General features: G+C 44.7%; 1 protein-coding gene across 1 annotated transcript in view; it reads left to right on the plus strand.

Annotated features, from left to right (window-relative positions):
• Positions 1 to 23,962, plus strand: part of LOC126305264 (protein unc-13 homolog C-like) — a 1,060,877-nt gene that overhangs the window by 60,583 nt on the left and 976,332 nt on the right. The gene's annotated exons all lie outside the window — the stretch shown is intronic.

Below are 23,962 nucleotides of genomic sequence, written 5' to 3' on the forward strand. Positions count from 1 at the left end.
TGATGGAGGCGGTCGAAAGAGTCTAAAGAAAGGCAGCTCGTTTGGTATTATCGTGAAACAGGGGAAAGAATGTCGCGGAAATTATACAGGAGTTGGAGTGGGAATCATTACAACAATGGCGCTATCTATATATGAAGTTTCTATCACTAACTTACTCATCCCCATCGACGTGCAAGTCGCCGAAGTGGCGTCAAATCGAAAGACTTGCACCACGCGAACGGTTTACCCGACGGGAGGCCCTCGTCACACGACATTTCATTTCATACCTCCGAATTCGAAGATATATTGTTGAGTCCCATCTACATTGAAAGAAATGCTCAATAGAATAAAATACAAAAATCAGCGCTCAGTCGCGAAATTCCAGAATAGGAGACAAATAAGTTGAAAGTGGTTCGATGAACTCTCAACCAAGCACTTGCGTGTGATTTGCAGAGTACCCATTTACATGTAGGTGAAGAATATATGCATTACCTTAGGAGCTTACCTTCAGCACACATCTGTCGTGCTGCTTGGTAAACATAATTTTTTTCATCCTCAGTTAACTTTCTTAATGTGCGGTAGTTAGGCACCATAAACGTTGCAATTTTATACAACATACTAACGCACATTTTCTGATATAGGAAAGCACTGGCGGCTTGTTTCAAAGGTTTCATGTCCTGAAAACACATTTTATCAGCATACGTATTTCACAAGTGGTTCTATAATATTCAGATGGAATAAAATTACAAACCTCTTCATCGTTATCCCATACAGTACAGTGAGCTTTTAAGGCATAAAACCACTGTAGTACTAAATGTAGGGTTGGCTCCTTGTCACCCTCTAGATCAACTGTGGCTTCTTTAAACGGCTTAAGAAATGCTATAAGCTGGTCAGTTATATTGTGGTCATAACCCAACATCTTATCAGAGGCACCTTTGTTATGTAAGACAGCTTTCACGGAATCAATCTGAGAATGGACTGATACAAGCATGTCAAAATAAGTATTCCAACGAGTTGAAACCCAATGCTTTAAAGATGAGTTCAGTCTCACACAGAGACCTCTTCTCTTGAAGTAGGAAACCGTAGCCCGCGCTGTATTAAGAATGGCTAATATATTTGGAACATTTTCTTTCACAAACTGTTCGTTCAGAACATGTTTCAAGACGGTGTTTATACTATGAGCCATGCATGGAAGACGATGATATATTTCGAGAGCTTTGACAGTCTTACTGCCCTGATCTGTGACAAACGTAATTTTGGCAATGTCTTCACGAGAAACACCCATAGTTTCTAAGCGATCTTCCAACTCGTTTCGAATATTCGAGCCAGTTTTTGGGCAGTCAGGAAACGCAGAGCACATCAGTACATATTTATTCAAACGCCAGTCTGAATTTATGTAATGCATTGTCACGGACATGTAATGCACCCCTTTGTAATTGTCTGTCCATAGATCAATTGTACTGGTACATATACCAGGACGAATCGCATGCACTTTATCTGGGAGCATTTTGTTGCACACTTTTTCAGCTAAGGTTTGAACTTTCCTAGCTACTTTCGCTCCTTTCGCTCGGGAAGGCATAATATTTTTAATATCAACTGAGCCATATTTTTTACCTATGTCGATCAATGTCTGCCCTAAATTAAGAAACCCTTCTCCCTCTACACTGCTAAACGGTCTCAGGTCCTTAGCACACATTTTGACGCACTTTTCAGCCACTAAATCTTTTCCTCTTTCAAGATATTTACGGAGTGAGGGAACTGCTTGTAAAATTTGCAAACATGTTGTAACATACTCGAGGTTTCCGAATAAGTACTTAAGGGATTTTTACATAGTTTGCATTGAGACACACTTACCGATTTATTTGAACACACGAAAACGTTTCCCATGCGGCACTCGTGCTCTGTTTCGTTACCAGCATGTATTCGCCAATTTTTTTCAATCTCACTAAAGTTCGGCCTATTCATTGTGCTGCCCCCACCGTTGCGATAAATGAACTGCGGGCTAACTACCTGGCTACTCTAGCCACGGTAGCTTGATAGCGCAACCTGTTGTCAGGCAAGCTGAGCAGGTCCCGTTAAGCTTGGCAGGCCTGCGGGAACCCAGGTAGCCCGGGCTTGCGGGAGCCCAAGTCGCCCGCATTACGCACTATGCCTCAGTACACGCGCACTCTTTACGTCGCGGCAGCCTGACCTGTATGAGTGGTTGCAGAGGAGCTAGGGGCAAGCAGGCTGCAAGGGGAATTTGTACACCTCTGGTTTCGAGGGACCCAGTGGGCACAAAACTTCCAATATGCCATCTAGTGGACAAGTGTACCAGCGCTACCCACAGGGGGTGAAGTTCAATACCGAATTGCTAAATTGTTATTCGCCGATCACCTCGAATGAGCGGGTCCCCAAGTTGTAGCCATGCAGGCGTCATACCCGCCTAGGTAGCCAATAGAGAATAAATATCTATGGAGTGAGTATTAGGATGTGTAGAATGAGAATTTTGTCCGCAACATCGCCTTCAGCTCAAGCCTCGTGATTTTGGGACGGCGTCTTTTATCCCTTCACCGCTTAGCGTATTTTGCGTGTTATTATTTCCCTGTTACAGATAGATCACCTTCAGAAATACCATGAAACTTTGTATACGAGTTTCACAGTCATCTTAACAATTTAATATCAGAAAATGAAGCCGGCTTAAAGTTAATGACGTGCTTTTTCGACAGAATATTATACCTCACATTCCACTTAATTTACGATCTTTCAGTAACGGGTTAAAAAGTGAGAGCCAACAATACTGTTCACGTTTTCTATTGCACTGATTTATATTATCGAATCTTTGTTCTAACTAATTACGTTAAATGACACTGTATAGAAAGTGTCTCATGCAGAAATACATAGGTACACGCAAGGGTTTGCGAACCTGCAGAAACTGGTGGAAATTCATCAGTCTGTCATGCAAAAATTTTATCTGCAGCCAGCCGGGGTGGCCGAGCGGTTGTAGGCGCTGTCGTCTGGAACCGCGCGACCGCTACGGTCACAGATTCGAATCCTGCTCGGGCATGGATGTGTGTGATGTCCTTAGGTTAGTTAGGTTTAAGCAGTTCTAAGTTCTAGGTGACTGATGACCTCAGAAGTTGTCCCATAGTGCTCAGAACCATTTGAACCATTTTTTTAAATCTGCATATTAACATAGCACCAGTACGTATACACTGACTGGCCGATCACTCAAACACATTTGCAAATCTGTCTATCACTTTTCTCGTAAACACATGGTCATAAAATAGCAGAAATTATCTCTACAATACAAGACTCTACAAACAGTGCCTCAGCATTTTTCACATATAAAGTTCTTCATATCAATATGATACTTACAGATACACATTTGTTGTACGTATCTATGAAAAATAACTGGCCCTACTTTCACATACCTCTCTTTACATCCGTAGCAACGACAATAATGCACCATAGGTGCTACTAAAACTCAAACGTGCAGAAACATATATAAAACAAGACGAATACATCTACTGTTAAAATTCTGCTTTCGCCGCAAATTATAGATAAGCAGCGTCGTCCCAAAATCGCGTCACTACCGCGGTTTGTTGTTGAGAACATACGCAGTAGGCTACACCAACTCCATAGATATGTACACTATGTGGTCAAAAGTATTCGGACACCCCTAAAAACATACGTTTTTCACATTAGATGCATTGTGCTACCACCTGCTGTCAGGTACTCCATAACAGCGACCTCAGTAATCATCAGACATCGTGAGAGAGCAGAATGGGGCGCACCGCGGAACTTCGAACGTGGTCAGGTGACTCGGTGTTACTTGTGTCATGCGTCTGTACGCGAGATTTCCACATTCCTAATTCACTAATCTAGGTCCACTGCTTCCTATGATAGTGAAGTGGAAACGTAAAGGGTGACTTACAGCACAAAAGCGTACAGGTCGACCTCGTCTGTTGACAGAGAAAGCGCCGTCAGTTTAAGAGGGTCGAATGCGTAATAGGCAGATATCTATCCAGGCTATCATATAGAAATTCCAAACTGCATCAGAATCCACTGAAAGCACTATGACAGTTAGGCGGGACGTGAGAAAACTTGGATTTCATGGTCCAGTGGCTACTCATAAGCCACACATTAGGCCGGTAAATGCCAAACGACGCCTCCCTTGGTGAAGCGTAAACATTGGACGATTGAATAGTGAAGAACGTTGTGTGGAGTGACGAATCGCTGAACGTAATGTGGCGATCCGATGGTAGGGTGTGGGTATGGCGAATGAGAATGCCAGCGTGTGTAGTGCCAACAGTAAAATTCGGAGGCGGTGGTGTTATGGTGCGGTCGTGTTTTTCATGGAGGGGGCTTGCACCGCTTGATGTTTTGCGTGGCTCTATCGTAGCACTTTCATGCTCCCCACTGTTCAACAATTCGAGAATGGCGATTGCATCTTTCAACAGGATTGAGCACCTGTTCATAATGCTGGCCTGCACTGAGTCCTGACCTGAATCCTACAGAATACCTTTGGGATGTTTTGGAACGACGACTTGGTGCCAGGCCTCACCGACATCGATACCTCTCCTCAGTGCAGCACTCCGTGACTAATGGACTGCCGTTCCCCAAGAAACCTTCTAGCACCTGATTTAACGTATGCCTTCGAGAGTGGAAGATGTCATGAAGGTCCAGCACCATATTGAATTCCAGCATTACCGATGGAGGACGCCCCGATCTTATACGTCATTTCAGCCTGGTGTTCGGATACTTTTGATCACACAGTGTATATACTCTGTGGGGCAGCCACTTGTGTTGGGCCGGCCGCTACCGGGACGGAGAGATGTGCCTGCCCCGAATCAAACCTCCATGGCGGGTTTATGACAAGGGGTCGTTGTGACAGCTACCCTGGATGAGGTCTTTCGGCGTTTTCCCACATTCCACTAGGTGAATACCGGGCTGGTTGCTATGTTTTGCCTCATATTCTCCTAGAGAAACATTTACAACAGTTGAGAATGAGATTTTGACTCTGCAGCGGAGTGTGCGCTGATATGAAACTTCCTGGCAGGTTAAAACTGTGTGCCGGAGCGAGACTCGAACTCGGGACGGGGCGTGAGTTGTACTTGGGTAACTCAGACGGTAGAGCACTTGCCCGCGAAGGGCAAAGGTCACGAGTTCGAGTCTCGGTCCGGCACATAGTTTTAATCTACCAGGAAGTTTCATTTACAACACTTTCTCACTCTCTACGCAGGCATACTGAGTTTACTACTTCTGTCCTGTGCGGTGACTAGGATGCTGATGGTCTCCCGAAACACTTAACCGGCAGCAGTAGTCGTCACAGCTTTATGCGGCCAGTGTGGGCGTCGGAGATCAGGCGTATTTCCTTGTTTTGTTGACGACACACCCTTCACCCAGGGCTTACCGTGATCTTATCCATTTCCCAGAGTCCGTAGAACCTCTGTAAATGCCTGTGTATATTTGTAATGGTCTGATTTTTCGCCACCAGAAATTGAAGACGTCGTTTTGAAAACTGGTTGTCTCGCAGCCATCAACCAGGAGGTAATGAAAATATATGAGATGAATCCGGGGAATGTTTAAGGATGTGACACACAAAACTAAAGTCTCTTAAACCTGGACTGGCCGAGGTATAAATACGAACGAAATACATTGGCCGTTGCGAATGTGGACAACCCTTAGCATAAATAGTGGAATAAGGACAATGAAAACTTGTGGTGAACTGGGACTCGAAGCCAGGTTTCCGGCGTATCGCGAGCGGTCGTCTTACCCCTAGGCTATCCGAGCACGACTGATGGTCAGCCCCAAACTTCCATATATCGTCAACTATGTGTCTATAGGATTCACTCGTATACGGATTATGTATTCCCAAGTAGGAGAGACATTTTAATTGGAAGTTACTTGCCCGGTTTCGGCAGATAAATACGATACTGCCGTGCCTGTGTTTTTCGGAAGTACGACGCAAAGTTCCTTCGGACGTGCACGCATGTTCGGAATAAAACAAGCTCTGCAATATCGGAAAAAAATGTGTTCCATTGGACGCTCCTCGTCGGATGTTCTCTGGAGCTGTGAGAGGTGCCCGTCGTGAGGAGTCGCTGCTTTGGCGACAGGTCCGCGAGGTGACGGGAAGTGAGCCCAGCACTGGGGCGGGGTCCGAGCCCCCGCCAGCAGAAGTGGGTCAGCGGGGCTGCGCGCCGCCTGTGATTGCCTTCCGCCTCGCAGGGAACTGCGTCAGCGCCGGCACAGAGCGGCGCGTCCGCCTGATTGATTCCCGGCGACGTCGACGTCGGCGTCGTTAGCGGAGGGCCCACCACACGGCCGTGCCCCGCCTTCCGGCGCTTCGCTTTCCCTCGACGCGCCGCTACGGCGCACGACACAAGACGATGCAACTCGTTTTCTCACACGTGGCGTCTAAATTACCGGCCAATTTCTTTCAGCAAAAATTTTACGAGCTCACCAATGGCGTCACCATCACCACCACATTGTTACATTGAAGCCACATGTGCTCTGTGTCAAGGATCAACACGAATGTAGTGCGTTTTTTTAACCCCCCCCCCCCCCTCTTCATCTGTGTTAGTACTGCACAGAAAATATCTACATAAAACTGCATTTCATCGATTATCACTATGTGTCTTGTTTGTAAAAAACTTTTTCCATCCACTTGAGTGCCTGCTGTTGACAACAGTAATGCGCACTTTACTTGTTTCCCTCAAGCGTGCATCCAATACTGCTTGCGTCTTTCTCCGATGTATGTTCCATGCAGTGTGAATTGGATATTAACAGCGATACACATCAGTACCGATAGGTTTACTGATGAAGAGGTGCCCGACGTGGACATCGACTATGGATTCACTGAAAGCAATGGATGAGTGGCAAAACGACGCTTTTGTTGTTATTTTTGTTGTAGACTTCAGTCCGAAGACTGGTTTGATGCAGCTCTCCATGCTGCTGTATTCTGTGCAAGCCTCATCGTCTCCCAGTAACTACTGCAACCCACATTCTTCTGAATCTGCTTACTGTATTCATCTCTTAGTCTGGCTCTACGATTTTGACCCCCCCCCCCCTCTCACCCCACCTTTCCCTCCAATACTTAAATTGCTGTTCCCTTGATGTTTGATGATCTGCCCTATCAACTGATTCGTTCTTCTTGTCAGGTTGTCCCCCAAAGATCTTTTCTCAGTCATACTATTCAGTACCTCCTCATTAGTTACGTGAGCTACCCATCTAATCTTCAGCATTCTTCTGTAACAATACATTTTAAAAGCTTCTCTTCTCTTCTTGTCTGAATTGTTGGTTGTCCATGTTTCATTCCAGACAATGTCCTTCAGAAAAGACTTCCTATCACTTAAATCTGTATTGGATGTTAACAAAGATCTGTTCTTGAGAAATGCTTTTCTTGCCACTGCCAATCTACATTTTATATCCTCTGTCCTTTGGTCATAATCATTTAAGTTACTGCGCCAATAGCAAAACTCATCTACTACTGCTTTCCTAACCTAATTCTCTCTGCAGGACTTAGTTTAATTCTACTACATTCCATTATCCTTGCTTTGCTTTTGTACATCTTATATCCTCTTTTCCAGAGACTGTCAGTTTCATGATGAACTATTTCCGCACGCACATCACACTGTGATAAAAGTGTACCTGTTTCGTCTAAGAGTTCTTACACTATTCTGTTTTTGCGTTCTACGTTTCGTTATTTGCATATTACAGTCGCTTTCACTGTTGCGTAGGTATTTTCACGCAATAAGAGGTAAATGGGGTAACAAACCGAGTAAACTAAAATTTCATTACTACCCCGCAACGAGCCACCGGAGTCCACGCACCAGTTATGAGAAAATACTGAATTTCTGCCCGTGGATTTCGGTTTCTCCCTACATATGGAACTATTCTATTTCATGAACAATGACCGTCCACAATACGTACCTTGCGATGTACGTATGAAAATGACCCTTGCGGAACTGAGCGATCGCTAACCATTTATCCGGCTATACTTAACAATTTTGAGAACATTATTACTTGAGTGTTTGCATTTCGTGTAGATTAAGCTTCCTGAATTTAGTGAAATTTTTATATTAATTTACTCATTCATTTTTAATAAAATGTTGCATGTTGCTCTTAAGCAGTTAAATTTTTCCACGGTCGACCTCGCTAGCTGCGCGGTCAGCGCGGCGGATTACAAATCACAGGGGCAGGGTTGGGTTCCCGGACGGTTCAGAGATTTTCTCCGCTCCGGTCTCCGGTGTTGTATTGTCCGTACGCTCGTATTGTCGTAACTGACGTTCTGCTGTTGAGATGTCTGTATGAGCAAGATGAGCACGACCTATAAAAGTGTGTGAAAGTATTTGCTCATTCACAGTTACACATAAAGAGAGCATACTGATATACGCCATCTGGTAAGAAATTGCCGCTAAAAGATAAGCGCTGCGCTTTGGGATTACTGCTGCGCGGTCATCGATTGTTGGAACTCATTGACAGTTGTCAAGTAAAGGTAACTTTGCAGGGTAACGGGGCGTAGACGTGCGTTTATTACCTGCACGCGTTCCATAGCATCCAGCAAGCTAACGTAGCGCACGCCTACGGTGGCGCTCATCCTCTTTAGCGGTTGGCTATTGTGGGAGGGCGAACAAAGGGCTCCAGTTAGGACTGTCCGAGAGTTGTGATAGCGGTACTCAACTTCCTGACAATCACTCGGTGAAATACATTGTTTGACAGCGAATCTCATAGGTTTCATGAGGATGTGGTAAGCATCATCGGTCACAGTCAGTTGTCACTTGTTGTTACTCAACACCATCCATTTAAGTCTTAGAATACAGATCAAATTATGCTCTCTTCTGCAGACTGTGCATTTTCTTTACAGCCAGAACAAGTTGTTTCCGTACAAGCCGAATTTAAATATAGGTTTGTTGCTGCTGTCAGTGAAACACATTAGTAAGAAGAAACGTGCGAGATGGTGCTTTCGTACGACACTCGACTCGCATTCGGAGGACAGACTTTCAAATGGAACAATCCAGATTTAGATGTTCTAGGATTTCGCTACATCGCTTAAGAAAATTTTTGGCATGTGTCCTTTGAAGAGGACATCGTCAGTTTACTTGTGTTCCGTTTTTAATGATTGCGTTGTCGGTGGGACTCTGAACGCTTGTCATCCTTCCGTCCTTCCTTCGCGTAGGAGACCTGTATTGAACTTTGGGTCTGTACATTTCTTACCATTTACCCCTTCCTCTGGATAGGCTGCTTATTAAAGCTCAGTAGGCATGACCTTCTGTCAAGGGTTAGTCTATACGTAGCATATCAGTTAGTTTTCTGGCTCCTCACGGCTGCCCAGTGTGCAACAGTAGCAGAGAAATTCGGCATATCTAACAAGACCCGAAAGAAGCGAGCCGTTCACAGAGTAAGAGGATCTCCGCGGATATTCTGCAATCACGAAGTAACTGTTCTAGCTTGACAAAAGGCACGAAAATTCCGTTAAAGGAAGAGCTACCCTGCGAATAACGTGCGCGAGTAGCAACGAAACACTTGTTCTAGGAGTATCTCACGCGTACGTGAAACGTATTACAGAAGCAAATCTGAACTGTTGCGCGATCGATAGCTCGCGCCACGTGTCATGGAACACGATTTTTGGCGTGAAAGGGACGTTTCACGTTCGTCGCGAGTGGCGTTGACCCCGTTTTTCCAGATGAGGCGGTGAGTGAAGCACACGAACAGCGCGGGTCTGCAGGGCGAGCCGTTCACAGAGTAAGAGGATCTCCGCGGATATTCTGCAATCACGAAGTAACTGTTCTAGCTTGACAAAAGGCACGAAAATTCCGTTAAAGGAAGAGCTACCCTGCGAATAACGTGCGCGAGTAGCAACGAAACACTTGTTCTAGGAGTATCTCACGCGTACGTGAAACGTATTACAGAAGCAAATCTGAACTGTTGCGCGATCGATAGCTCGCGCCACGTGTCATGGAACACGATTTTTGGCGTGAAAGGGACGTTTCACGTTCGTCGCGAGTGGCGTTGACCCCGTTTTTCCAGATGAGGCGGTGAGTGAAGCACACGAACAGCGCGGGTCTGCAGGGCAACGGGCTGCCTGTCTGATCTGCTGCCCATTTGCGGCTTCCAAGTTCCCCTGGCTGAGCGTTTTCCAGACACGAGGGTCTTTCACCGGAAGCGGGAGTGGAAACACTATTCCTTTGGCCAACCCGACCAGATTTGGAGGCGGGCGGTGCGACGTCGTCATCCGTGTATCTGCTGATGGCGTCAAGGTTCTCCATTGTTGTCAGCCAAGCGTTCGCGTCATGCTTCCACCTATGATTTCCGTCCTGCGTGACGGCCAAGTATTTACCGTTTCACCTCGTGGCGTGATTTGAAGCTGAGTCTCGGTTGGCCGCTGCTTCTTTACGCTCAGGTGTTAAGTCGGGGCGATTGCCTTTGCCAGTTATTATCTTTCAGCGACTTAACTGTTTTGTCTACACTGCCAGTGTGTAATGTAATGACCTAAGTTTCTACTTGTCTTATTTAAAAGTTACTTCATTGTTCATCACGCTATCATTGTATGTTTGTGCCTCGGGGCGTTTACTCACTGGCTGCTTAGAAAAGGGGGAGTGCTGTGAGCAGCGTATGGGGCCTACCCTAACGAAGTCCGGAGCCATTCGTTCGCACTACATTGCCCGATGCGTGGTGGTTTCATATCAAGCAACCTTAATTGTTTTTCTTTTCCTTTAGTGAACTTACTTTTAGGTAAACCTCACTTATTTGCTGTATCTTATTCACACATTTTCTAAAGACGTTTACTGCCTGCCTGTTTTGAAACGTCTTCGTTTTAATTATTACCACCCCAGTTGGCTTATCATATCTGTGAACTCTCCTATTTTGCGATAACAGAAAACGCTCTGCCCTTCTCTGCACTTTTTCGATATCCTCTGATAGACCTATCTGGTGAGGCACCCACAGCGCACAGCAGTACTCTGAAAGGGAACGGACTACTGTAATGTAGGCAGACACTTTAGTAGACTAGCACCTTCTACGTGTTCTGTCAATAAAGGGCACTCTTTTCTTTGCTCTCCTTGCAACACAGGGGCGACGTGGACGCCGTCCACTTCTGCCCCCCTCGAGAGCATTTCGTGCGTTTCGTTTTCCGCGCCGCACAGTGACATTAAAACTTTTCCCCCTAGAGTTATCAGGTCCCTGTTGCGCAAAAGTTGTAACAAGCGTGCAACTTTTGTAATGAAGTTACCTTGGAGGGCGACCTAATTATCAGCTCATTAACCTGGCGGTGCGCACTACATTCTATTTTACCGGATCTAACGAGCTGTCCTGTCCGCACGTATCTTCCCTTTTGGGTTCGCAGCCAGAACTACTCGTTTGTGCAGAGGATAGCCTAAAACTACACATCCGGCCCTATTAGTTACATAAACGAACATCTGACAACTGAAGGCAGCACTTCAGGGTTTCATCCCACACACACACACACACACACACACACACACACACACACATACACAAATAAACAAACAAACAATACAGCACCACTAACTGAACTGGGTTTGCCCTGTAAAATGCTACAATACAGAAAAACGTAGACACTCTGTGATAGTCAATATTAATGGAACAAAATGACATACCGTTACAGTTGCAGTGGGGGTGGGGAGTTATTTAAGTTATTTGAAGTGTTCCAAGTGACTCTCCTTAGCAGCTAAACAACGTCGACGCCGCTGAACTGTTGAGCCGACTACGGCTGTCAGTGTTGCCGATGTTACAGCCGCACAGGACGCCTCGCTGGTTTCTCGAAGCTCGTTCAGTGTAGATGGCTTTGTAGATGAACTTCGTATTTCAAAGGCCCCCGTAGGCAGGACTCAAGAGATGTTAAGATGTGGAGACCTTCGTCGATACTCGCCAGCTCCCCTTCGACCTGTACATTGTCCGTATAGATTTTGATTCAAGTAGGCTCTGACATATCCGTCGTAGTGAAGTGAGGGGAGCACCATCTTCTTCTAAGTAAAACCTTTCATTTACAAACACCTCTCGGATGGCAGGCAAAAGTTGCAGCATATGAAGCTACACCTCACCATTTATGGTACCTTCAAAGAAGAATGGGCCAATCAAAGCGCGCGATGACAGACGGCATCACACATTAACACCCACTAGATTAACTTGTTTGTCCACGTGGAAGTAAGGATTTTCAGGAGCCCAATACACGCAATTGCGGTGGTTTACATAGCCGTTCACTCTGAACTGCACCTCGTCAGACCATCATCGCGAAGCCTGTCTTCAAACCACTTGCAGTACTCCATCATTCAATCCGCGTCATCCTCGTTTTTAGCGTAAAGCGATCTTCCACTTTGCATCCTTCAGAATTCATCGTACGACTGATCGGCTTACTCCGCTTTCACTTGCACCCTGATTCACAAATTTCTGAGGTGACGCTGGCAGCTGGACTTGTTAATGTTTTTGGTCGGCCTGATCGTTCCTTACGCACATCCTGAACAGTACCGTCAGCTTAAAATTCATCCCGAATACGATAAACTGCTGTATGTGTTAGTGGGTGAGTTCTGTACACATTACGTCACTGCCGTTGTGCCTCCATCATGTGTTCGTACTTCAGTGCGGCGTTGCTTCATTGATTGCTGCGCTGACGTCTGTTGGAAAACGCGCGCCAAGAGCTGTTCAGAAAACAATGGACTACGCTACCACGCAAAATTGCAACGATATGTCATTTTGTTCAAAGGTATTAACTATCAAAGGGCGTCAACAGTTTTCTGGCCCCCCTCTGTATATGTTTAAAAATATTTCTAAATCTCAGTCTCAAATCAGCTGATTTGCTACTCCACTATCATTCTTCCGGCCCTCTGTTAAAGGCTAACGGAAAACAGACTTCGTTTGAAAAGGCAGTATTAAAACAATGTAGGCAACTGCTTCAACTGACCATACGTATTGTGTATAATCGGGCAAGAAATGCGATCGCATATCTAATTTGCGTCGGCTCCCCGTTAGCTGCGTGGTCAGCGTAGCGGAATGCCACGCCAGGGGGCCCGGGTTAGATTCCCGGCTGGGACAGGAGATTTTCTCCGCTCTGGGACTGCGTGTTGTGTTGACCTCATCATCATTTCATCCGCATCTGCGACGCGCAAGTCGCCCAGTGTGGCGTCGAATGCAATAAGTAGTTGCCCTCGGCTGCCGAACTTCCCCGAATGGGATACTCCCGGCCCACAATGCCGTACGCTCATTTCCACTTTCCTTTCGACTGCTACCAGAGCAAGAACAGGCTTCGTAATAAGTGAAAATGTCTCAGCGGCAGAGATATAAATTTGTTCAAAATGGATGTCTAATCGCTAGGAACAGAAACATGGACGAAACAATAATAAATAAGATGCTACAATACAATCACAAGACTACACAGTTTGCGTCATGTCGCAGCAGTAGGCGGGGACTGGGGGTAGGGAAAGCATCACAGTTCGGTACACGTGCACACTACTGGCTGTTATCGAGTAATTTATGCTGTCCACACGCAGTCGAATTTTGTAGATATTTCTTACGTCTTAGACACAGATATTGTCTAGAGGATGGAAGAGTATGATTTTGCATACCCTCCACGATGGAGCTCGAGCTCTTAATGGGCAAGGCTGGGGAACGAACGTGAACGCATTCTTTACAAAAGGGCTTTCCCGGCATCGGTTGTGATATGTCTGGGACAGTCGCAGAAAACCTAAATCTGGATGCCGGACGGGAATTTGAAGCATAGTAATGGTACTCGACGTTTATGATTGTGAAACTAGTGCGGTCTCTTCAACCATCCTCTCCCAGTTGTCACTGCAACTAGCCAAGCACATCGACGCCGTCTAAATTGGAACGAAACACTAGTGCTAAGAGTTTGTCAGCCCATGGGAGAAATAACATGCACACTAACGTCATCTGCTTACGAAACTTTACTTGTCTAAATTCAGATTTCGATATTGAAGAAGGGTAAATTACTATTAATCATAGTAAACTCTGCCAGCTGAACTTCGTGACCGCTATATTTCTGCGTGTTGCAAACAATAACAGTACTTCACCTAACAATGGCATCGATGACTGCAGTATAGCTCAAAATTTCTGCAGTGGACTTGAACGACTTGTGTCCATGGTATGTCGAGTTGTTGCACTACGCAGGGCAAACACGATATTAGCAGGTATCCCATGACTTTTGTCACCTCAGTGTTTTCTTACGCCAAGTTATATGGCTGCGAGTAACATACCATTCTTTACGATACGTTGGCCAGCACGCGTTGACACATCTACAAATCGGGAAACATTATTCTCAGTGTCGTAATTGTCACGACCACACACGATTGCTCTGTTCTGCCATTCTGTCACGCACCAGGTCGACCAGTGTAGTGCGATGATTTCACAGAACGCACAGGCACATACACAGCTCTTCACTGCCACGACTTACTTCAGGTGTGGAGGGTCACGTGGCCATTTCGTGCCACAGCACTCCAGAGCGATCAGTGTGCTCTTCTTAAAGGGTGACTATTTGGGCTGATGGAAAACGTAGTACGCATCAGAGACCATGAGAACAACGAGGAAGTGTAACCACTGACGTTCCGCTCCATAGCTCGTCAAAGACAGGTACGCGATAGATTGGGAGCTAACTTGCGGGTTTACGCTTTGCATGCAGCTTAATCCAGATGCGCGGTTCCCGCTGCGGCCACATCCGCTACCGGCCGGCCAACACACCCGCGTCGCTGTTTGTTCAGGCGAGAAATTACGCCCTGCATGTAGCCAGTTGTTTGCTGGCTCAGAAAAAAGGAAAAGCGGAAAAAAATCTGTTATGGCTACACTGTGGAGGCATCGCAAATGAAAGAGGGACAGGCACCGACAATGAAAATGGAATTTAGCGGGTGGCGCGTCCCCGGAAGAAGAATATTGCGTCGTTCAAACGATGAAATATTCACCCGGCAAGAATGAGTGGAGAGCAGCAAGCAGGCGTCGTTTCCATGCATTTGCAATCTGCGTGCAAATCTGCGAGAAACTGGGCCCTCGTCGGTTCCAGAGCGGCGGAAACTGCATTCGCGTAACAGGTCTGGGTCGGCGAAGGAGCGTGTCCCAGGTCAACAAACTCGTTCGTGGCAGCCCGAAACCTGGCGGTGAAATCTTTTGCTTTTACATTGCTCCCATGTATATTTCTTGTGCGAGATCTTTTATTTCTCTTCAGTAAAGTTATTTTACTCTACGAATCGAAGTGTTTGACTCACTCAGAAGAAGAGCCTGTGGTCCCTTTCAGGAGTCGTTCGCTGATGCGTGCGCGCGTAGCGCAACGCCTGCGTTGACACTTTTACGTGACTTCGCTTTCTGGTCCACCACGTCGTTTTCTCACAGGTACTTCCTTTCTCATGTTTGAATCATTTTTAGGTTTCCTATAGTTTCGTTAAATAGCTAAGGGTGAATGCCAATATCTTTCTTTTGAGAAAGATAGGTCCGACTTTCTAGCCCAATGTTGTCCACATGTATCTTGTACTCCTTTCTGATAACCTCATGCGTGGAGTAATCCTAAGTTTCAATTACCACCTCAAAAAAATCAACCTTGACTCTTAGTTTTGCTTTATTTATTCAACTTTCAGGGGTACCTGTTATCGCTGAAACAACAGGTTTTCAGTTACTTCGGTTTCTTCAGCGCCAGTTTAACCTCACTGCCAAAACTGCTCAAAACAACCGGTTTCAGAAATGAACGATTTTTGATTTTGTGTTCCTATTACTTCCTGTAATAAATGTAGAAAAGCAACGAAGACAAAAATTTTAACCTTCTCAGTTTCAAGACACATGAATCAAAATATCAAATTAAATTGGCAAATAAAAGGAAACTCAGTCCATCCACCGTTCGCTGATTTTTCGGAAAGTGATGAGTGTTGAATACTACAGAAAATGCCAGTAGTCTTATATTGATCCTAATTTTTTTAAATTCTGCTCAAAAATCATATTGTAATCGGGAATCGTAATGGACATTAGGAAAAGTCAGTGCTGAAGGATGAGATTGAAGAACCGTGTTTTTCGTGTTAATTAGTTCGTTTTCAAGGGCTACAAGTAGATAAAGGTATATTATGTAGACACAGGAAGCGGAACAACTAATTTCTGTTTTTATTGTATTTCATTAGCTCAAAGAAATGTCAGACATTTCTTCAATCTTTTGAAGCAAATTAAGGATTGTACTTCATCGCTTGCACACTGCACGTACACACATGCCGCAAGCCGTGACCCACGGCATCAGGGACATAGCCGTCTCCGCAATGCTGTACCAATTCTTGCGCTATCTGTTTAGTGATCGTATCTGTTGGTTTCCCTATTTTCTGTAACAATGCAATATTTCAAACTAACGCTAATTTTAAGAAAAAATACTTCTTTTTTAAGAAGGTTAATTTAAAAACAAAAAAATTGAGCACTGCTGCTACGGCTAACTGATATTTCGGTTTTTTTCCGGTTAACAAACAAAAATAAAAAAGACCTGTTAGAGCCGGTACCAAACAAATACTGGAAAATACTGGTTATTTAGAAATAAAATATCGGTATCAATTGAAACAGGTAGGTGTTTCCCTTCAATGCGGTACATTTTTTTTCCAACGGTGGGTGATTTGGTGGACATTTGGCTCTTTAAATCTGCGTTTTGATTGGTGAGGTAGCAGTCTACCTGGTGAGACAGTGGCCTACCTCGAAATTTACCATACCGTCATTCTGGAAATGGTTTCCACACAGTGGTACCTACATCCGAAGAAAGAAGAAGAAAAAGTCAGTGACTGCCATATTAGGAGAAAAGAGAAGGGTGAGTTGTGAGGTAGAATTTGATAGCCCAAAGAAGCAGCATCTGCGACAGTGTCCTGTTCACAATAAGCTAGTGATTTCTCTAGCGAAAAAAAAAAGACCCTTGAGCAGCGTCCCTCACTCTGCATATTGACAGTCTCGTGTAATATCGTCAGGAGATTTCGGTAGTACGTTCCTGTGACGGTTTTCCCCTTATGAGCAATATCTGTTAGCACTCAAAAACGCTCACCATCACCTACCATCACCTTGCTCGATGATGGTTAGGTAATCGCCATTTTCAGCGGTGGTACACCTAGGTGTTTGTACTGCTTGATTTGTCCATGCTGTCCCTGTAACGAAATTATATGGGTTAGCCTGACACAACAGCAAGATGTCTGCTGCCGCCTCGGTTCATCGGACTTTTTTAAACGGGTGTGTACAGTGACAGAATCCAGCGGACGGCAACTTCTGTCGTGTTCAGAATGTCCTCAGGATGTTGCAAACTGGTCCAAGGTTAATGTTCGCTTTGTTCAAGTAGCACTGGACCACCATAATCATAAATTGTAGTATTAGTATAAACAAATTACATCTTACTTATTTGAAATATAATTTGAGGTGAGTCATTTTAACTCGGATCACATTCCTGTTTTTAAACTATAGAGTTAATGACTATCGATTTACACAGTAAGATAATGTTTTTATTTTAACAGTGAATAGAGAAAGTAGAAGGAAGTACTGTTTGTGTCGGTTCATAGTCCGTCACTCGTATATTGAAGGAACAGGGTACGTACACCTACATGCCCGACACACTTAGATTTCCTGCAGCTTCCCTGACCTGGTTAAACCGAATGTCGGTAACGACTCCTTTGAAAAATATACATTCTGTTTCCTTCACAGTTCTTGTACTGTCCCTGTCTGTGCTTTGTCTCTAACTCTCGCAATACCAAGGGGGTGTGGAGAGGGGAGATGATTTGTACCCACCTTTTGAAAATATTGTAATCTACCGTTGGGCTTAGTATTTCAAAATTTTGATAAAAATCTTTGTTTTTGATTCTGCCTTTCATTGCACTCCCCAAGTGTTTTAAATTTTTCAGTAAAATTTAACCCTCTTAGTAGTGAACGTGTTCTTCAAAACAATTGTCACATTCACATTTTCAGGTTCAAGAGCCTTCTTACAGATCTATATATCTTTAAAAGTTATATTCTGAGCAAAAGTCAATGACAGTGAACGAAATTTGCATTTTTTAAATTTTTTGCGGTGGTGAAAAGGTGCTCATCACCTTGTTGTACATACACTCCTGGAAATGGAAAAAAGAACACATTGACACAGGTGTGTCAGACCCACCATACTTGCTCCGGACACTGCGAGAGGGCTGTACAAGCAATGATCACACGCACGGCACAGCGGACACACCAGGAACCGCGGTGTTGGCCGTCGAATGGCGCTAGCTGCGCAGCATTTGTGCACCGCCGCCGTCAGTGTCAGCCAGTTTGCCGTGGCATACGGAGCTCCATCGCAGTCTTTAACACTGGCAGCATGCCGCGACAGCGTGGACGTGAACCGTATGTGCAGTTGACGGACTTTGAGCGAGGGCGTATAGTGGGCATGCGGGAGGCCGGGTGGACGTAACGCCGAATTGCTCAACACGTGGGTCGTGAGGTCTCCACAGTACATCGATGTTGTCGCCAGTGGTCGGCGGAAGGTGCACGTGCCCGTCGACCTGGGACCGGACCGCAGCGACGCACGGATGCACGCCAAGACCGTAGGATCCTACGCAGTGCCGTAGGGGACCGCACCGCCACTTCCCAGCAAATTAGGGACACAGTTGCTCCTGGGGTATCGGCGAGGACAATTCGCAACAGTCTCCATGAAGCTGGGCTACGGTCCCGCACACCGTTAGGCCGTCTTCCGCTCACGCCCCAACATCGTGCAGCCCTCCTCCAGTGGAGTCGCGACAGGCTTGAATGGAGGGACGAATGGAGACGTGTCGTCTTCAGCGATGAGAGTCGCTTCTGCCTTGGTGCCGATGATGGTCGTATGCGTGTTTGGCGCTGTGCAGGTGAGCGCCACAATCAGGACTGCATACGACCGAGGCACACAGGGCCAACACCCGGCATCATGGTGTGGGGAGCGATCTCCTACATTGGCCGTACAACTCTGGTGATCGTCGAGGGGACACTGAATAGTGCACGGTACATCCAAACCGTCATCGAACCCATCGTTCTACCATTCCTAGACCGGCAAGGGAACTTGCTGTTCCAACAGGACAATGCACGTCCGCATGTATCCGTGCCACCCAACGTGCTCTAGAAGGTGTAAGTCAACTACCCTGGCCAGCAAGATCTCCGGATCTGTACCCCATTGAGCATGCTTGGGACTGGATGAAGCGTCGTCTCACGCGGTCTGCACGTCCAGCACGAACGCTGGTCCAACTGAGGCGCCAGGTGGAAATGGCATGGCAAGCCGTTCCACAGGACTACATCCAGCATCTCTACGATCGTCTCCATGGGTGAATAGCAGCCTGCATTGCTGCGAAATGTGGATATACACTGTACTAGTGCCGGCATTGTGCATGCTCTGTTGCCTGTGTCTATGTGCCTGTGGTTCTGTCAGTGTGATCATGTGATGTATCTGACCCCAGGAATGTGTCAATAAAGTTTCCCCTTCCTGGGACAATGAATTCACGGTGTTCTTATTTCAATTTCCAGGAGTGTATTACGGAAAAATCGTTTGTATTGATAAGATACTGCCAAAGGATAGTTTTGAGGTTCTGGACGCTACATACACATCAGTGTCTTTTAAAAAAGTATGTTGTTAGTAAAATTTATTGCTGGGGTTAATGACCTCCTCGTCGACAGTACATTAAACTCAAATCGTACTTCCTTCCTTCCCCTTCAGACGGAACCACTGAGTCACAGTAGATTATACGGAGGACGCATGATCATTAAAATTTTGTTACATTAGAAATAAAATGATTATACTGAAGTGTTCTCGACATTTACTCAGGATGTTAGCACTTATATCTACAAATAGGAGTTATAGACCAGCGCGTCTCTCCCTTTTACGACCACTCCCTGGCGACGGAAGCGTCTACTAACAATGGCATTACGACTCCATTAAAGTTAGTCAGAATTAACTGCACCGATAACTCGGGCAGATGCGTTGTTAACCATTTGCTTAACTGTCTGCACTTTTCTGAAAATGCACTTTAAACATTAGCGATGTGATCTGAATGGGTATATATAGTCTGCTTATTCAGCATCTAGATCCTGAAGATCTGACGCATATTATGTGCAAACTTTCTAGTAAGCATACAGAACTCCATCATGCAATATTATCAAAGTTTGTAAATTTCTTTTACCAACGATGACTGGCTCATGCAGAATTCACATTTCCTTTAAATCAAACATCTTCTTCACCCGTACGAGGATACGTAAATGGACTAGAAAAGAAGACAAGGTTGCTTTATCTAGAAAACAGTAAGAGCTTTATATTTATTTGGGCGGTATTGGTCAAAAGGGCAAAAGGGAAGTGACAATCGCTTTAGATTATTTAAATGTGTGTTTGTGTGTGTGTGTGTGTGTGTGTTTACTATTCAGAAATCAGTTTTGTGAAGAGCGCAGGTAAGCTGTGGTACTGCCACGAAGTGAGGAAAACAATTGCATGAGACCATGTAGAAGGAAACTTACTGCTTTGTCAAAGAATGCCACTGGAAAACTGCTGCGAACAGAATCAGTCACAGTCATGTGCTCCGAAGTAACAGCCTCTAGATTATTGGGCCTGCTGCCAGAGCTTCTTCTTCCTTCCCAGGACGCACTGGGTTTGACGGAATCGTTGCGTGTTTCCACGGCGGCACGCGTCCAGATCGCCTGCACTGATTGTTCGCTAATGTCTGCACGCGCAAGTGAATGAGTCAGTATTTTCCGTGGAAAAAAAAAGAAGTAAGCACGCATAGCAGCAAACGGCTACGACTGTATGTGTTCCGCGAATGTGAAGCGTGCAACCAAAGCTGTAAACGATTATTATTCCTACTGGCGGACAAATTATTCGATGGCAATTTCTAATTTGTACGGCTTCGCAATATTCATTGAAACCACACTCAGAGAATGTAGATCCCATGTTTTTAATGTTTCTAGAAATTCCTGATAATGATCCGTATGACTGTTATGATGCTGTACGTTTCATTTTCTTTTGTTACTGTTATGATGTATCTGTTGGGCCAAGTTCGTGATCGGTAAGAAACGCATACACGTTTAATTAATGCTATCATAAACAGATGATAATAGGTATTGCTTGATTTCGAAAGATGATTGAGTAACAACAACGAATAATTGACTAACTGATTATCATATTCATCCATTGTTGCGGATAAGCATACATTTTAGAAGTGTTAAAATGTAGATAGTAAATGTATCTGCTTGTAAATCATTACGTAAACAAGACTCAGTCACAGTCACGTTTTGTTTACAAACTACCGTTCACCATAAATTACCCGACAAGATTCATTCCTTATTTAGTGTTTGATAACTCATGTGGTAAAAAGACATTAAACAGTGATCGACTGCTACGATCGCAGGTTCGAATCCTGCCTCGTGCATGGATGTTTGTGATGTCCTTAGGTTAGTTAGGTTTAAGTAGTTCTAAGTTCTGAGGCATCAAGGGATCACCAATTTAGTATTGGAGGGTAAAAATCGTAGAGGGAGACCAAGAGATGACTACACAACGCAGATTCAGAAGGATGTAGGTTGCAGTGGGTACTGGGAGATGAAGAGGCTTGCACAGGATAGAGTAGCACGGAGAGCTGCATCAAACCAGTCTCAGGACTGACGACCACAACAACAACAAGTTCTAGGGGACTGATGACCACAGATGTTAAGTCCCATAATGCTCAGAGCGATTTGAACCATTTTTTTAAACAGTGATCAGTAAGTATAAATAAACAAAAATATCATATAATTGATTTCTCGATTGTAATACACCCCCCCCCCCAAAGGACACAATTTGCATACTCGAAATAAACTATCACTTACCTTTTCCACTTGGCCAGTAGCGTACAACGTATTATTTTGTAGATGAAATTAACTTTGACGAACCTCACCTTTAGTTATATTCCATTTTTGGATATCATTGAGACACTTCATTACAGGTACTAAAGGGGTTTGATTTACAGGAAAGGTGAACTGCGTATGAGCCAGACATCGTTAATAAATGAATGGATTAAGACAAACTGAAATCTTACGTTACTGATTCACAGACTTTGTGAATATCGAATGATGGAGCTGCGTATTCCTACCAGAAAATTTGCACATATATGCGTCAGCAAGAGGTTTGGAGTTTGGATGCTGAATAAGCAAAGAGTTTAGAGCCTGACTATGACTGTATTCATTAGTAGGTTGTAGAGGAGGTTGGGATTTCTGGAAAAGTGATAACCACGTTGTTCACCAGGTCAGAAACAAATCCTGATGGATCCCACCAACGAGGCAATAATTTCAGCCAGAAGTAGATAGGGTGATATTCGCTATTGACGTGTACGTAAATCATAAGCTGCGCGCTGGTGGTGTTAGCTTATTGATAGTGTACGACTTGTTTACTTACGAATGACGAATTTATTGCTTACTTTTTATTTATTTATTTATTTATTTATTTATTTATTTAACCTGGCAAGATTAGGGCCATTAGGCCCTCTCTTACATCTAACCAGGCATTCTACTTATTTTACAGTCATATGTTTTAGTAGGCATGTTAAACTACATCTAATACAAAAAGTTAGATAAACAATTAGAAAGGTACACCTCGAAAAATACATTATTGAAGAGAAAGATTTTATATAGGAGTGCTGGCAGCAGGGAGTATGAGGGAGACTCATGGTGAAGGGAGGAGAAGAATAGAGAGACATGATGAAACATGATTAAGGAAAATATAAAGGAAAAGAAGACTGCATGGCTAATAGAGATATATGAAGTGGAAGGCATCTCAGGAGCAAGATAGGAGACGCTAGCTTTGCTATTTGACAGATAAGAGGATTGGCCTTGCACATTAATTTTGTGGAGAGTTTTATGCGGATGATAGTAGGAAATGCTTCAAATTCTTCTTAAAAGGAACAATAGATTGAATTTTCCTCAAGGTAAGGGGCAGTTTGTTCCAGAGGCGGACAGCGGCAACTGAGAAGGAATTTGCAAAAATTTTTGTTTTGTGAGTGGGCACAGTTAGGATACCAGATAAGAGGGACCTCGTGTTTCGATTATGATGGCATGACAGGTTTTTGATCTCTGAATCTAGGTACTAGGGTGTTTGCGCGACGAGGAGTCGGTGAAGTAGACATAGAGTGTGGTAATCACGCAGTTTGTCCGGCCGCAGCCACCCTAGCTCGGAGTATGAAGCACTAACATGATCATATCGGCGAATGTTGCAGGTGTAACGCACACAGGCATTCATGGTTAGCCCTGGCCGTCTTTTGTTTTCACTACTCATGCCTTGTTGAATCACATCACAATAGTGGAGTTTCGGTAGAACGAGTGCTTGCACGAGTTGGCGTTTCAAGTCCTGTGGGAATATGTTCCGAAACTTTTTGAGAGCATAGAGACAAGCAGACGTCTTTCGGCACACTGCGACTGTATTCTCCGCCCAGTTGAGATGCTCGTCCAAAGTTACACCCAAGTTCTTCACTGTTTTCTGATATGGTATTGGAGTACCTTCGAGCAGAATAGGAGGTAGCCGTTCGCGGAAATCTGAACTTATTAATTTCTGATGGGCTATTAAGATTACTTGCGTCTTTTTTGCATTTAATTTAAGCCCCAGGTTTTTCGCCCATGTCACTACTGAAGGCAGATCATCATTCATCAGAGCGATTGCAGTGTTTACGTCTTCAAGTCTGACGCTTAGGTAGAGCTGGAGGTCGTCGGCATAGAAATGATGTTTACAGGAGGACAGAACCGACAAAATATCGTTGACATATAAAGAAAACAAAAGTGGTCCTAAGACTGATCCTTGTGGCACTCCCGAAGAAACATGTTTCCAGGAAGATTTTTCATTTGCGCAGACAACACATTGCTGTCGGTCTTTTAAGTAGCTTTCAAACCATCTCATTGCACTATCAGAGAAGTTAAGCTGTTGCATTTTTCTGAGTAATATGTCAAAGTTAACAGTGTCAAAAGCTTTGCTGAAGTCCAGTAGCGTCAGTATTGTTGCCCTTCGATTGTCGTTGGCATATTTCAGGTCATCGGTTACTTTAATTAG

Source organism: Schistocerca gregaria, unplaced genomic scaffold (assembly GCF_023897955.1).
Source record: "Schistocerca gregaria isolate iqSchGreg1 unplaced genomic scaffold, iqSchGreg1.2 ptg000304l, whole genome shotgun sequence".
Taxonomy (NCBI): domain Eukaryota; kingdom Metazoa; phylum Arthropoda; class Insecta; order Orthoptera; family Acrididae; genus Schistocerca; species Schistocerca gregaria.